Source organism: Notamacropus eugenii, chromosome 5, assembly GCF_028372415.1.
Source record: "Notamacropus eugenii isolate mMacEug1 chromosome 5, mMacEug1.pri_v2, whole genome shotgun sequence".
Taxonomy (NCBI): Eukaryota; Metazoa; Chordata; class Mammalia; order Diprotodontia; family Macropodidae; genus Notamacropus; species Notamacropus eugenii.
In genome coordinates, this window is record NC_092876.1 from 363,615,383 (window position 1) to 363,630,320 (window position 14,938).

The window sequence follows — 14,938 nt, forward strand, 5'->3', positions numbered from 1 at the left end:
GACCTCCATCCAAGTACTAAGCATTCTAAGGACACTTGAATATTGTTGTTGGCAATAAGAATATATTAGTAGGAATAAGTAAGTCTTAATTTGGTTATTCTAGGCAAAATGATTTATTTGGGAGTTAGATAATCCCCCACTGTGTGCATTAATGCTAAATTAGAGGCAAGTTTCCCATACTAATAAAGCTATAAGTCATGCAATTTATTACTTTGTAGGCGATACTATCATCCAGGATTATTGGGATGAACCTGGTCCTCCTACTCACTATCAGTGATTAAAGGAATTTTCTCCCAGAAAATTCAACTTAAAGTGTTCCTTTAAGAAACCATCCTGTACACACTATACAACTATTTTTTTTTTCTTAGATGTACCTTATACATAAAATTGATTAATCTGATTTTGAGTGTTATTTTTGAAGTGGCTAAGTCTGTGTTAGAGAAAGTAATGACTGTCTTTTTGAGTTTGTGTGACAAGAATGAAAGAACATGGTACCATTGAGGCAGAGTTGGCCACAGTTAGGATTTCCTGAGCATTTTTGTCTGTATCTGGGAAAGAGGACAAACTTTCCAGGAAGCTATAAGTAAGTTTCTCAATATTTTAAGCAGATGATTAGTTAGAGAATGGAGGGGGAGGAAAACTCCCTCTTTGGGCTAGTTAATAAGATTTTGAAAGAGAGAAGGATAAATGTCTGAAATTTCCTGGAAGTCCTACCAATTAGAAAAAAAGAAAGAACCATGAAAAAAATCATAACCACCACTTCTACCACATATATCAGAATTAATGCCACTCTTTTACAGTAAATTCTGAAGTGGAATTTTTACTCTAAGTCTTTATTAACAAGCACCTGAGAATTGGGGAGAGAAATGATCTTGTTTATAGAAAACCCAAATATGGTCTTTCATTTTTTTTTCTTTTCTTTTGGATATAAAATTCCGCCTGAGTCATCAAAGTTTGGAAAGCAAACAAAAGACATTTCTCCTGCTCAAATTTTTCAGATACTTTCTCTTATTCTTGTGTAACTTAAAGTGCTTAGATTAAAAAAAAAACCTCTCAGAATTGGCTAAGGCTCCCTGGTTACTAACGGAGAGTGATTTTTGTGCGGTTTGGAAAGAGGCAAGAATGCCCAATTAAAGCAAAGTAGCATAGTTCTGGGTCAGATAATTTTCATATTTCTATATTTCTAAGTATGATCATAGGGATATAGATATAGATATGAAATGAACCTTAGAGGTCATCTTGTCCAATTCTCTCATTTAACAGATGTGAGAAAACTGAGGTCTAATAAGGTTAAGTAACTTACAGCAAGGTCTTATGGGTAAAACAGAAAGAGGGCTTGGACTCTTAGGTCTCCAAAACCAGTGCCGTTTCCACTGGACTATTCTTCAACCCACTCTCAGATTATGTTGCCCAACTAGATAGATTCTCATTTTAATTTTTCTGGAAGTATTCTAAAAACTGGTGACGTTATATAGCTCATCCAAGAAGTGTTCTGAAAATTCTTCCCATCAGCCAAGTATTTCCACTTCTGAAATTACCACTCTCTGTGTTTCTGCCTCTTTTTCTTGTTCTCTCATTACTCAGGGGCACTCCAGTGGAGTATTTAGTGCACTCTCGGGCAATGCACCCTGCAGTTTCATTGACTTGTGGCAGATGGTGTGTGTTAGAATGACATTCAAACAAATACAAATTGTACAGACTCACACTAATGGACCTTCTCTTCCTGCCATGTAATTTCTAGGTTTGGAAGAAGTTAAGCCTTGAGACAGCTAGTGATCAACAACCAAATGAGAAGTTGGACATCCATTTTTTTACTTAAAAGAAATAAACATAAGAGAATGTGGTCTACTGTAAGGTGCCAATAGAACTGTGACAGGACACTCAAAGAAGTCGGGAAATTGGACATTTGAACTTTTGACCTTATGGTAATTCACAGAATAAATATTTTAATTGATGATAATAATAATAACTTGCATTTATATATTGCTTTGAGGTTTGAAAATCACTTTACCTATATTATCTCATTTTATCCTCACAACAACTCTGTGAAATACATACTATTATGAAATACATAATGTGTGTATATTCATCCTTCATTGCCAAAGAAGACCATGCCATCAGAGAAATAATGACATGACTTGCACTTGACTTTGTTTTGAGTGAGGGAGAGCTGCGCAGGTCACCAGCCTCACTTCTCCTCCAGAGCCATCTGAATCCAGTGGCCAGATATTCATCAGGATGACTGGAGATGACCCAGGGTGAGGTAATTGGGGTTAAGTGACTTGCCCAAGGTCACACAGCTAGTGAGTATCAAGTGTCTGAGGTGAGATTTGAACTCAGGTCTTCCTGACTCCTGCATTGATGCTCTATCCATTGCACCACCTAGCTGCTCCATGAAATAGGTAATACTATTTTATGGATGAAGAAACTGAGTTTATCACAGGTTGAGTCACTTATACTGGGTGATACAGTAAATATCTGGGTGATGGTTTGAACTGAGGTCCCCACAGGTCCAAATCCAGAGCTTTATCCATTTATCTATTGCCTGGGTCATTCAATTTTAAAGCTCTAGGGCTTAGCACTGCGCCTTGCACATAGTAGGCCCTTAAAATGTGTAATGTATCAAATGTTTGTTGAATAGAAACATCCTTGGTCCAACAAATGTTCTGCCGGTCCTTCATAGAGAAAACAAAAAGCATTCTACTAAACTATGAGGAAATCCCAAGTTACAAAGTATATTAGGTGTTGAGACATGTTTTCTAATTCAGACATAGCTTCATACAAATAATGGTCTGCCTTTGTACACAGTTCTTGCCAATTATGGTGAAAGGATTTAGAACTTGAAGGGACTTCAAAGGTTATGCCATTCATTTCTTTGGTGTACAGATAAAGAAACTAAGGCCAAGAGGACTGAAGTAAATACAGAGTTCTAAGGTGTTTCTAGGGCTATGATGCCATTTATCTGAAATAGTCGTTTCTAGGGCACTTTCTTCTTACCCCTACAAATTCCCCTTTATCAGTTGCTTCTCACATTTAAGAATTTTCTGGCTGAACTGACTTTGGTCAATGAATAGAAATTTTTTTTTTCTCTTTGGGGTTATGGACAATCATCTTCTAACACCTTCTTTTAAGTAAGATAATGTGTGTAAAGTGCTTTGCAAAACTCAAAGTACTGTATAAATGTGAGTTAAATTATTTTTCTCTTCTTGTTCCACTGAAAGTTTTCTTTTACTTTTATTTCCCATTTCTTACTAGCACATCCCATCCTTAAATCACATATTCTGAACTCCCAAAGATGTTAATTACGTGGACTACCTGTTCTCATTGATATCTTCCCCATAAAGCAATCATGACAGTATTTCTTCAATCCTCCTTTTATATTTAATAGTATTTTCATCTACAGAAAGCAAATCTGTCACATATAATATCATCTGGAATCTATATTTCAAGAGAGAGATTTTCTTTCCAGAAAGAAAATTATTTTCTTCCAGGCATTTTGGATGGATGTGTCTAAGGTGAAATTTAAGTCTTCAAGCTCCATTGCTAAACTCCACCTTTCTGTGTGATCTGAGAACAAACTTCAAAGGGAGCAATCCCAGAATGGAAATCAACAAGTATTTATGAAACACCTTCTTGTGCCAGGCACTGTGATAGGCACCAGTGACAGAGAGGCAAAAATGAAGCATCATCTAACTTAAGATAGTTTACATGTATCAGGTGAAATGACATACACATACTAGTAAATATAGAATACATACAAAGTCAATATCAGGGAATTTTTTCAGTTTATCCATTTATCCTATTGCCTGAGTCATTCAATGTTAGAGCTCCAGGGCCTAGCACTGTGCCTTGCACATAAGTGTGTCCTTAAAAATGTGTAATGTATCAAATGTTTGTTGAATAAAAACATCCTTGGCCCAACAAATGTTCTGCCAGTCATTCATAGAGAGAGAAAAAAAGCATTCTACTAAACTATGAGCTAGCAACTGGGCACAAGGGATAAGGAAATGCCTCATTAAAGAGGTGGCATTTGAGCATTGAAGGAAACCAGGAATTCTTAGAAGCCAAGATGAGGAAGGCATTTGAGGCATCAATAAAAGCCTCCGATGCCAAGCCATGGAAAGAGGAGACAGAAAGACAGTTTGGCCAGACCCCAGAGTACATGAAGGGGAGTAATGTGTAATAAACCCTGAAAGGTAAGCTGGAGCCAAATTGGAAAGAGTTTGGAATGTAATAGAGGCCTTCAAGCAAAGATTGGGTCACATGTACTGTATATGGAGTGTGCCTCAGGTATAGATTGAACTGAGGTCCTTCCAACTCTGAAATTCTGGTAGTCTGTGTACTATAGTAAACAATGGCCCAGTAGTCATTTTCACAACTCCTCAGTCTCCAGTTAGAATAAATAACTGATGTAGGACCCACAAAGAACTGAAACATAAATGTTAAGGCATTATGATACTGTTAAAACTATGTAGACAGATGAGTAAAAATAACACTTTTTTATGTGGTGAACCACTTGACTAGAGCTTTATAATTCTATATTATTTGCTTTTAAAAAAAAAAAAGAAAGCTTCAAGTTTCTAGAACAAACATTTCCCTCTTGTCGATGGGTTTTAGAGTGCCAACTGAGCTTTGTTTCTTTTCCTTAAAGTATATTTATTTTTAGACATTTCAATCCACTATTGCAAACAGATGTGCACTTTTTTCTTCCCTTAGAAGAAAATAAATAGCCAAGGTTGTGATTCTCTTTAAAAACAGAAAAACAATAGGAGTTTTATTTCAGAATTATGCTTTGTGCCAAACTTCCAATCTGTAAGACATTTTGCTCTGTTGTGTTGGGGAGGAGGTAAGGACATCTGTGTGTGTTGTATCAATCTGTTCCCTGAAAATATAATACTAGTTCATTATGCTTCTGATCTAATTGGTGATAATCAGAAAAACTACACAAACACAATTTTCTGAAAATGCTCTTAAGAAAAAGAAAAAAGCTTGACAGCTTGGAGACTGACACCTAAATGAAGTAAAATGAACTGTGCTGTTGAAGTTAATATTATAATAATCAGTTTCCTCTTAAATTAAAGTTAGAGTATTAGACCACTAAAGACCCTTAGAGATCACTAATTCCAATTCCCTCATTTTACAGATGTATAGATGGAAATTGGGCAGCTAGATGGCCAAATTGGCCAGTAGAGTGCTGGCCCATCAGTCAGGAGATCTTCTCTTCCTGAGTTCAAATTCAGCCTCAGACACATCATAACTGTGTGACCCTGGGCAAGTAGCTTAATCCTGTTTGCCTCAGTTTCTTCACCTGTAAAATGAGCTGGAGAAGGAAATGGTAAACCACCCCAGTACCTCTGCCAAGAAAATCCCAAATTGGGGTCACAAAGAATCAGACACAACTGAATAACAATAAATAAATGGAAATTAATAGAGAGCCATTAACAGTTGTCCAGGGGATACTAAACCATAATCATAAAATCAGAGATTCAGAGGTGGAAGGGACCTTTGAAAACAGATGAGAAAACTAAAGCCTATCTGACATTACACAAGCAGTAAATGGTAGAGGCAGGATTTTAACCCACATTCCTCTGAAGTCAAATCCCAAATTCTTTCCCTTGCAACAGGTTGTATAAAAATGTTGGAGATGAAGAGATGAAGTCAGAGGACAAGATCAAAACATTCCACAGCCAAATGTGGACGAAGTCTGGTCTTAAAAAAAGATGGTCTCTGCTCTAAATCACTATTGATTAGAGAGATGCAAATCAAAACAACTCTGAGGTACCACATCACACCTATAAGATTGGCAAACATGACAGAACAAGAAAATGATAAATGCTGGAGAGGATGTGGGAGAGTTGGAACACTAATTCATTGTTGGTGGAGCTGTGAGCGCATCCAACCATTCTGGAGAGCAATTTGGAACTATGCCCAAAGGGCTACAAAAATGTGCATACCCTTTGACCCAGCAATATCGCTACTAGGACTATATCCCCAAGAGATCATAAAAATGGGAAAGGGTCCCACATGTACAAAAATATTTATAGCAGCACTCTATGTAGTTGCCAAAAACTGGAAGTCAAGGGGATGTCCATCAATTGGGGAATGGTTGAATAAATTATGGTATATGAATGTAATGGAGTACTATTGTGCCATAAGAAATGATGAACAAGAAGACTTCAGAGAGGTCTGGAAGGACTTATATGACCTGATGCTGAGTGAAAGGAGCAGAACCAGGAGAACTTTGTGCACAGCAACGACCACAGTGTGTGAGAGTTTTTTCTGGTAGACTTGGAATTTTGTAATAACTCAAAAACTTCTTAAAAAAAAAAAAATCCCAAAGGTGGTTCTCAAGGCAAAATGCCTTCCACGCTCAGAGAAAGAAATATGGAAGTCACTCACAAAATGTAGCAGATCATGTTTGTGTATGTGTATGTGTTTGTGTATCATGTTCTGATTTGTTATACGATTTCTTTCATTTATTTTAGTCTGACTACATAGCATGACTATAGTGAAAATATACTCAATAGGAAAGTATATGTAGAATCTATACAGAATTGTATGCAGCTGTGGGGAGGGAGGGGGGTAGTGGGGAGTAGGTGGGGGGGGGAATAAAATCTCAATTGTATGGCAGTGATTGTTAAACATTAAAAAATAAAAAAAATAAAATAAAAAAAAAAAGATGGTCTCTTGACCCCCTGTATGGTACTCCTCTCATTTCTCTTCACTCACTTTCATAGACTCATATCTAAATCTATAGTCCTATGATTTGACAGAAATGGGGAAGTAGGAAAGTTGACTGATGCTGATTTTACTGCTTTGCTCTAACTAGGCACTCTTTCCACCTTCTATTTTCCAATTCCCACAAAGAAAAAAGAAAAAGAAATCAGAGAAACATACCAAGAAATCTAAGTCAGTTTCAAGATGTGTTGTTTGTTTGTTTTTAATCCAAGCATTTCAAGTTACACATGAACAGGAAAAAGAATGAAGAATTCAATAGCTTTACCTGTCTTTGAGTCAAATGAAGCTGCAGCAGTTACCAGTCCTTAGGGGCTAATTTGGGGAAGGGGAAAGGAAGAGAAGGTAGGGGTATTCATACTTTGCAATCTACTTAAGCTGCATTTGTAAGTTTCCAGGAGCTATCTGTTTGTTAAGAAAGAGCTTTCTTATTGAGTGGGGAAAATGGTAAAGCCAACATCTACAAATTTTCTCTTGCTAAATGAATAAGGATTTTCTTATCATCTGAGTTCAGAAACATAAAAGTGCTTATGGTCCCAATGCTTCACACTTTATTTTGTTGTTTTAGGACTAAAAATAGGTCATTCATATTCAGGTCATAATTGTTATTTTGGACTTAAATAAGGCCTTTCTTCTTGAGAATACAAAAGTTTGAGTTTTTTGTGCATTATCATTTTCATATTTGCAACATATCTATCCTTTAGTCTTATTGAATGAGACTCTCCTGTTAATTCACCCCTAAAAACGATCTCATTTTCATGCATCCACTTTGTTTTCCTAGAGAAAAATAACTTGTTCAAAAGGCTTAGTAAGGAATTTCTCACCATGATCTACTGAGAAGTACTGCCTCCAAGTATGGGAAACTTGTGACTACATTTGGCTTTTTCACTACCTCTACTGGTGTCATTATCTCTACAGAACCCACGCATTTTCTAATGCAGAGCTCCAAAACCTCATTACCAGCAGAGTCAATAATACACAAGAACAGGCAGGGCAGCCATTGATGAGACGGAGGCATAGGATCAGAGGATTTCAAATTGGAAAAGACCTTCAATATTTTCTAGTTTGGTACCCTGATTTTACAGATGAGGAAATGGAGGCTCACTTAGGGAGGATGAGAAAAAAGGCAAGAGGAAAAAGGAAAGAAGAAAGAGGAAAAGAAAGAACAGGGGAGAAAGGGAGGACAATGGAAGGAAGGGAAGAAGGAAGGAAGGAGAATGAGAGAAAGAAAAAAGAGGGAGAGAAGGAAGGCATATACTGCATCATGAGATGCAGTGTGATACCATAAATGAATAAATGAGCAAATGCTAGACTTGGAATCAGAACTAAGTTCAAATCTAACATTATTCACTCTATGCTCTGGCCAAATTGAAGTATGCTTTGCACTTTGCTTTCCTTCCTCCATTATGGGTAGCTGGAATATATTTTCTCCTTCTCTTGATCTGTTTATTGAATCTCTATCCATTCTTTAAAGCTCAACTCAAATGTAGCTACTCTAGGAAGCTTTCCCTTGTCTCACTGGTAAGTTATATACTTTTTCCCCCAGCCTCTTATAGCAATTATTACATAATATTTTGCATTAGCATTTTCTCTCACTTTATAACCAATAAAAAATAATCCATAGAGGAAAAATCAAGTGATTAATGAATACCTGGTGTTTTCAATGCTACAGTTGATGTCACTGGGCTAATTCACTAATATATCTTAAACTGACACTGTAGATTATAGCAATATGAACCCACCATTGAAAAGAAATGAAAGAACAGGATGGATTGGGAAATTAGGCAGTACTTTCAATGACCCCAAGCTTTTCCCTGAAACAAAAACCAATCTTTATAACACTAATATTCTCTGTCATGTGGTTATGAATCACAAAAAGAGGAAGATCTCTGAAAAATGAAAATTGCAAGTCAACAGAACAATGAACAGATGCATGGTGGATGAAAACAGGCCTTAGAATATGATGTCTTATTGCAAGAAGTGGTATAAAGAATATTCAAGAGTTTCATGATCAGAAAAAGATATGGGTTAGTCATGGAATTAGAGCAAAAGATAACATGATACACAGTTTGCATAATGCATAATATCCAAAACATTTTGGATGAACCCTCTGGAGGATTTATGGGATAACATACACATGAATCAAACATGATGAGAAGGCATAGATATGTTGTGGTATGCATCATTAGAGAGATTACCCATATAAATGAGTCAATAGATCCATGGAAGCATTTAAATATGCAATTATCTGCTGTTATGTTGTGGAATCAAATTGGATACTTGAACTCTATGCCACCAGAATGCAAACTCTGACATTTCTAACAAGTGTGGTTTCAGCAATGGATTGTATTTCTGTTGTTTAAAAATCAGACCAGTTATATTCACAAAGGCTAAGCTCCAGAGGTTTTCAGCCAGATAAAGAATTTTTTTCAGCCACAATAACTCAGCAACTAACTATTAAATGATGAAGGGGATGAAATCTGAATGCATTATAGATGTTCTATAATTTGTGTGTATGTGTCTGCGTTATATCTTCCCTATAGATCAGAGGTTCTTAATTTGGGGTTTGTGCATATTCTTATATTTTGATAACTATATACCAATACAATTGGTTTTCTTTATTAATCATACGTATATTATTTTATGCATTTAAAAACAATATTCAGAGAAGGGATCCATAGACTTCACCAGACTACCAAAAGTCTGGTGTCTATGACAAGGGTCTATGACACACACCAAAAAAGATTTTCTTTAGATCATGAGTTCATTCAGGAGCAGGAATTATATCTTAATTATCTTTGTATTTTTCTAGCATGGCACCATATTTTGTACACAGCAGGTGCTTGGTAAATGGCGGATGAGTGAATAAATTAACTTAAATGCAAAAGTATCTTTTCTGCTGATCTCAAAAGGCAGGGTCAATATCAGATTTCACAGGCATGGTTGAGCCATCTTTAAGGAAGCAGAGTTAGCAGTTCAGTAGGTGGCACTTTTCTCAGAGGTAATCACTGAAATCAAGTTCTCATCTTCTGACAGGGAAGATACTTCTAACAGAAGCTCCTTTTTGCTTTCATTAAGATCATAATCAAAACCGAGTTTCAGTTTCAGTAGGGGATCCCAAGGGCATCACTTGGTTTTCAGTAATAAAAGGAATGGATGCTGATGCCTCTTACCTCAGTGCCAAGAATCAAAACAATCACATTCTCTGCCCTCTCACAATCTCTTGGGCAATGTCATTGCCCTACAATATTTCTGACACATCCTATCCCACAATAATTTTGCATGGCCATTCTTTTTTTTTTTTTTTTTTTTTTTTTTTTTTTTTTTATTTAGCTTTTAACATTCATTTTCACAAAATTTTGGGTTACAAATTTTTCCCCTTTTCTCCCCTCCCCCCCCAAACGCCAAGCATTCTAATTGCCCCTATGACCAATCTGCTCTCTCTTCTATCATCCCTCTCTGCCCTTGTCTCTGTCTTCTCTTTTGTCCTGTAGGGCCAGATAGCTTTCTATACCCCTTTACCTGTATTTCTTATTTCCTAGTGGTAAGAACATTACAGTTGATCCTAACACTTTGAGTTCCAACTTCTTTAGCTCCCTCCCTCTCCACCCCTTCCCTTTGGAAGGCAAGCAATTCAATATAGGCCAAATCTGTGTAGTTTTGCAAATGACTTCCATAATAGTTGTGTTGTATAGGACTAACTATATTTCCCTCCATCCTATCCTGTCCCCCATTACTTCTATTCTCTTTTGATCCTATCCCTCCCCATGAGTGTTGACCTCAAATTGCACTCTCCTCCCCATGCCCTCCCTTCTATCATCCCCCCCCACTCTGCTTATCCCCTTATCCTCCACTTTCCTGTATTGTAAGATAGGTTTTCATACCATGGCCATTCTTCCCATCTTATTAAAGGAGGGTAGGACCAAAGGGGAAAGAATATTGTAGTTTCAAAGTAGCTCACCTGAAGCTCACAGAAGAAAACTAAAGCATTGTGACCCTCAGAGAAAACAAACTTGACTTGTTGAAAACAGAAGTGGTGGTCCAAAGTTTGGCCTTGTGCCAGGTGATCTAGGACAAATCATATCATTTATTTACGAAATGAGGAGGGGGAGTTGATAAAAGTTGAAAAAAACAGTTGATAAAATCAACTACCCTTTTGGATTCTGCTTCTTCACTTGTCTTTCTGCTTCCTGTTTATTTACACCTGGGAAATCCTCCAGATTCCCCCACCTTCTCTATTTGTTAAAGTTCTATCTTTCTTAAAAGGCTAACTCTCACACCATTTTCCAATTTAACCTTTTCTTTTTTTTACCACCTTCCTTTCCATTAAAACTTCCCCCTTTTTTTAACAACCTCTACCTCCAAATGAGGAGTCATTCCTCTTTATTGACCATTAACTATTTGAGTGACCTTAGGTAAGACATTTAACTTCTCCATACCTCAGTTTCCTCATCTGTAAAGTGATGAGTTTGAACCAGATGATCTCTGACATTGCTGCTAGACTCATGATCCTATAGCAAATTATGCTTTTCTTAGTCAATTATCATATTTTAATTTGCATGGTATATAGCAAAATATACTTATCTTACCTGTCCTAATGATACTATAAACACCTTATATCTCCCCCAGCGCCTATGGGCACAACCCATAGTAGGCAGTTAATAAATGTGTGCTGAGTAGATTAATAGTAATTCGTATAAATTGCTCTTAAGGTTTTCAAAACTCTTTCCATGTATTAGCTCACTGAACCTTTACAATAGTCTTATAAAGCAGATGCCATTATTACTCCCATTTTTCACATAAAGAAATTGAGTCTCAGAGAAGTTAAGTTTATTGTCCAGGTTCATACAGCTCATGAGGAGCAGAGGTAGAATATGAACCTAAGTCTTCCTGACTCCAACTCTAGCACTCGATCAACTGCACTAGAGCCCATTTGAACGAATTCATGTGGGAATGAATAAATCGATGAATGATACTTTAACCAAAAGGACAACCAACTTAGAAAGCAGTAGAGAAATTATAAAATATCCCAATATTAATAATTTTTTTAAAAAACATTTTAAAAGACATAATTGTTGCAATTTACAATTTTATTAATAAAAGAAATTAACCAATAATTAAATGGGCTTTTAAAAATCTCACTTTCTCCCTTAAAAAGAAAAAAAAGTCATTTTTTAAGAATACTTCTTAAGCCTATATAAATATTATGAAGGCTATGTCTAGGCAATTTTACTTCACTTTTTAAAAAATAAAACAATTAAGAGACTCAGAAATTAGAAAAAAGCATGTAGCAAGCATGTTTCTTGCCCTCAAATTTTCAAATACAATAGTTTGAGAAATCATAATTGTAAATATCAATGCTGAATTTTTGCCACATCACATTCTGTTTAAGTAGCCTGAGTCTGGTACCATGGACCCTTAGGTATCTCTAATTTATACACTTTTCATTTTAAAATATGTCCTTAGAGTTCTTTTTTTGTCATTGAATAAGCCTAACTGCCTCTCTTGAGGATGAAGCATTGAATGCTTGTTTTTCCAAAATATCTCTCCCTCTTCTCTCCTTCAGAACACACAGGAGAGTCAGAGGATTAATAAAGTGGGAATCACTTGTGCACCAGAGACTAAGTTCACAAGTGAGGCAATCCATAAGCCATAGGGCACAGAAATTATATTCTAGCACATTCTCTTTTTCAGTCTTGTCAAACTCTTGTGTATATGTGCACATGGATCTGTGTGAATATATGTGTATGTGTGTGCGCACACATGTATGCAGATATCTGAATGTGGGGGAGGGGATGAAAGCACATTGAAAGAAATTTTTATTTTCAAATTATTAACAATATTAAGATTGCCATTATTATTGATTCACTCATTCAACATTTTTTATTGCAAACATTTTAAAAGCCTTAACAAGACAAAGATAGCAGAATATCATGCATGATCCCTAATATATGTTTATATTAGCATTTTTATAATGGTAACACATAGCTTGAGGGCAAAAAGTAAATGTCCACTGACTGTCAAGGCACAGAGCTATCTGCTCTACCTCTGCAAGCATTTGCTTTGTGGAAAAAGCTCATTGATGTCATGAGGAAAAAGGAAAATATAAGAAGTGTCTAGAGTCCTTCCAAGGTACCAAAGCGCTCTGGGCAGAAATTTTTGCTTCGTTAATATATCACAAAATGTCCAACCTGACCTTCAACTGGGTTCATTTAAAATGCTGTCCAGTTTCACAAATGCAATCCAGCATTCTTATTTAATCCGGGGTTGAGTTCATTTCCAAATCCAATGTCTGTCCAAGATATGGTACATTAATAATAATAAGGATGATGATGACAATCTAGCATTTTTATAGCTCTTTAAGTTTTGCAAAGCTCTTTACACATTTTCTTATTTGATCTTTACAACAACACTGTAAGGTAGATGCTATTATTAACCACATTTTGCAAATAAGGAAATTGAAACTAGGAGTAAGTAAGTGACTTACCCCGGGTTACACAGTTAATAGGTGTCTGAGACAGAATTTAAATCCAGGTCTTCCTGATTCCAGGTCCTTTACTCTATCTATTTCTCCACTTAGCTATATTGGATTGGGTTGGATAAAAACTACTCAGCCTCATTGTTACGACTGTTATTTTAATTTTTTTCCTGAGATCTCCCTCTGATTCTTCATCACAACACAGAGGTGTCATCAGATTTTTGAAGTCTATTCCAGCAGAGTACAGCCTTTTACAGCTTCTACCAAGCTGTATTAAATTCTTTTGAAAAAGTTTCCGTGCAATCATTTTTCAGTCTTGTCAAACTTTTCGTGACCCCACTGAGATTTTTTTGGCAGAGATACTGGGGTGGTTTGCCACTTCCTTCTGCAGCTCATTTTACAGATGAGATGACTGAGACCAACAGGGTTAAGCAACTTGCCCAGGGTCACATAGCTAGTAAGAGTATGAGGCCTGGTCTTCCTGATTCCAGGCCTGATGCTCTATCCAGTGAGGCACCCAGCTGCCCTACAGTATGATTAACTGTGTCCAGAACACTGTGCTCAGCTGCAGGGAAGAAACAAACTTTAGAGGACACTATATCCTTGCTTTCATAGAAAACACAGTCTAACAGAGGGATTATGATACATTAGGAATTTTTCTTTAATCCTTAAGTGGACCTATGAACTTGTCCTTGTGGGAACATTCCAAGAGTAGAGAACAACTCATTCATGCTATCTCATCCTGTGTCCCAACTTCATATCTTCCCATAAATCCTCCACAGAGGATTCAGACAACATCCTTCATTCTGGGGCCTTCATTCAGGCTATTAATATTACATTAAGGGCACATAGCTTACTAGGGGTTCTTGGTCTTTTTTGTGTCATGAACCCCTTTGTCAATCTAATAAAAGTCTGTGGATTCCTCAGAAAAAATGCTTCTAAAATACATAAAATAAACAAGGAAAACAGTTTTATTGAAATACTGTTTTCAAATGTTATTTTTCAACCTTTTTTGAAGTGGATCAATGACATCATGAGGTGATGGCTTGACTTGCATGGGAATTGGATTTAAGTGAGGCAGAGTTGCATAAAAACGTCAGCTTCATTCTCTCTTCCAGAGTTGTTAAAGACAGGTGATGGTCTGGGATGCAGTGGATAACCTTGGAGTCTTCGATGTTTAACAGAGCTCTAAATGCTCCACAGCACTTGCTTCAGCTGCTTTCATGACCCATTGGAACAAATTGGTTCACATCTTTCTAGTTTACCTGGGAAGCCTTCATATGCTTGGGGTAGACATCTCTACCTCACCAACCATTCTGAGGCCTGTCAGATACCTTCAGCCTGTTTAGTCCATCTGCCAATACAGTTTTACGGATGTGCAGCTGCTACACACCTACAGCTTCTTGGAGCCACGGGTGAGAATTGGGGGACAGGTGGACACCAGAGGTAGATGAGCAGCTCTGAAAGAGGCTCAGCAAGTCCTCACAGCAGATGTGCTAGTCCTCCCTGAACACCCCATATACCCATTCAAACAATATAAAAACTTCACAGAGAAGGGCCAGGGCCAGGGAGCATGCTCAATTCCTGGCTGCTGCCTTGGCCAGGAAGAGACGCAGGGAGCACCCCTCCAGGGCACCCCCTTGGAGGAAGGCTAGCTACTTGGGCAGTGGGGAAACCTGCTTTCATTGCCACAAGGAGGGTCACTGGTCCAAGGAGTGCCCCTCC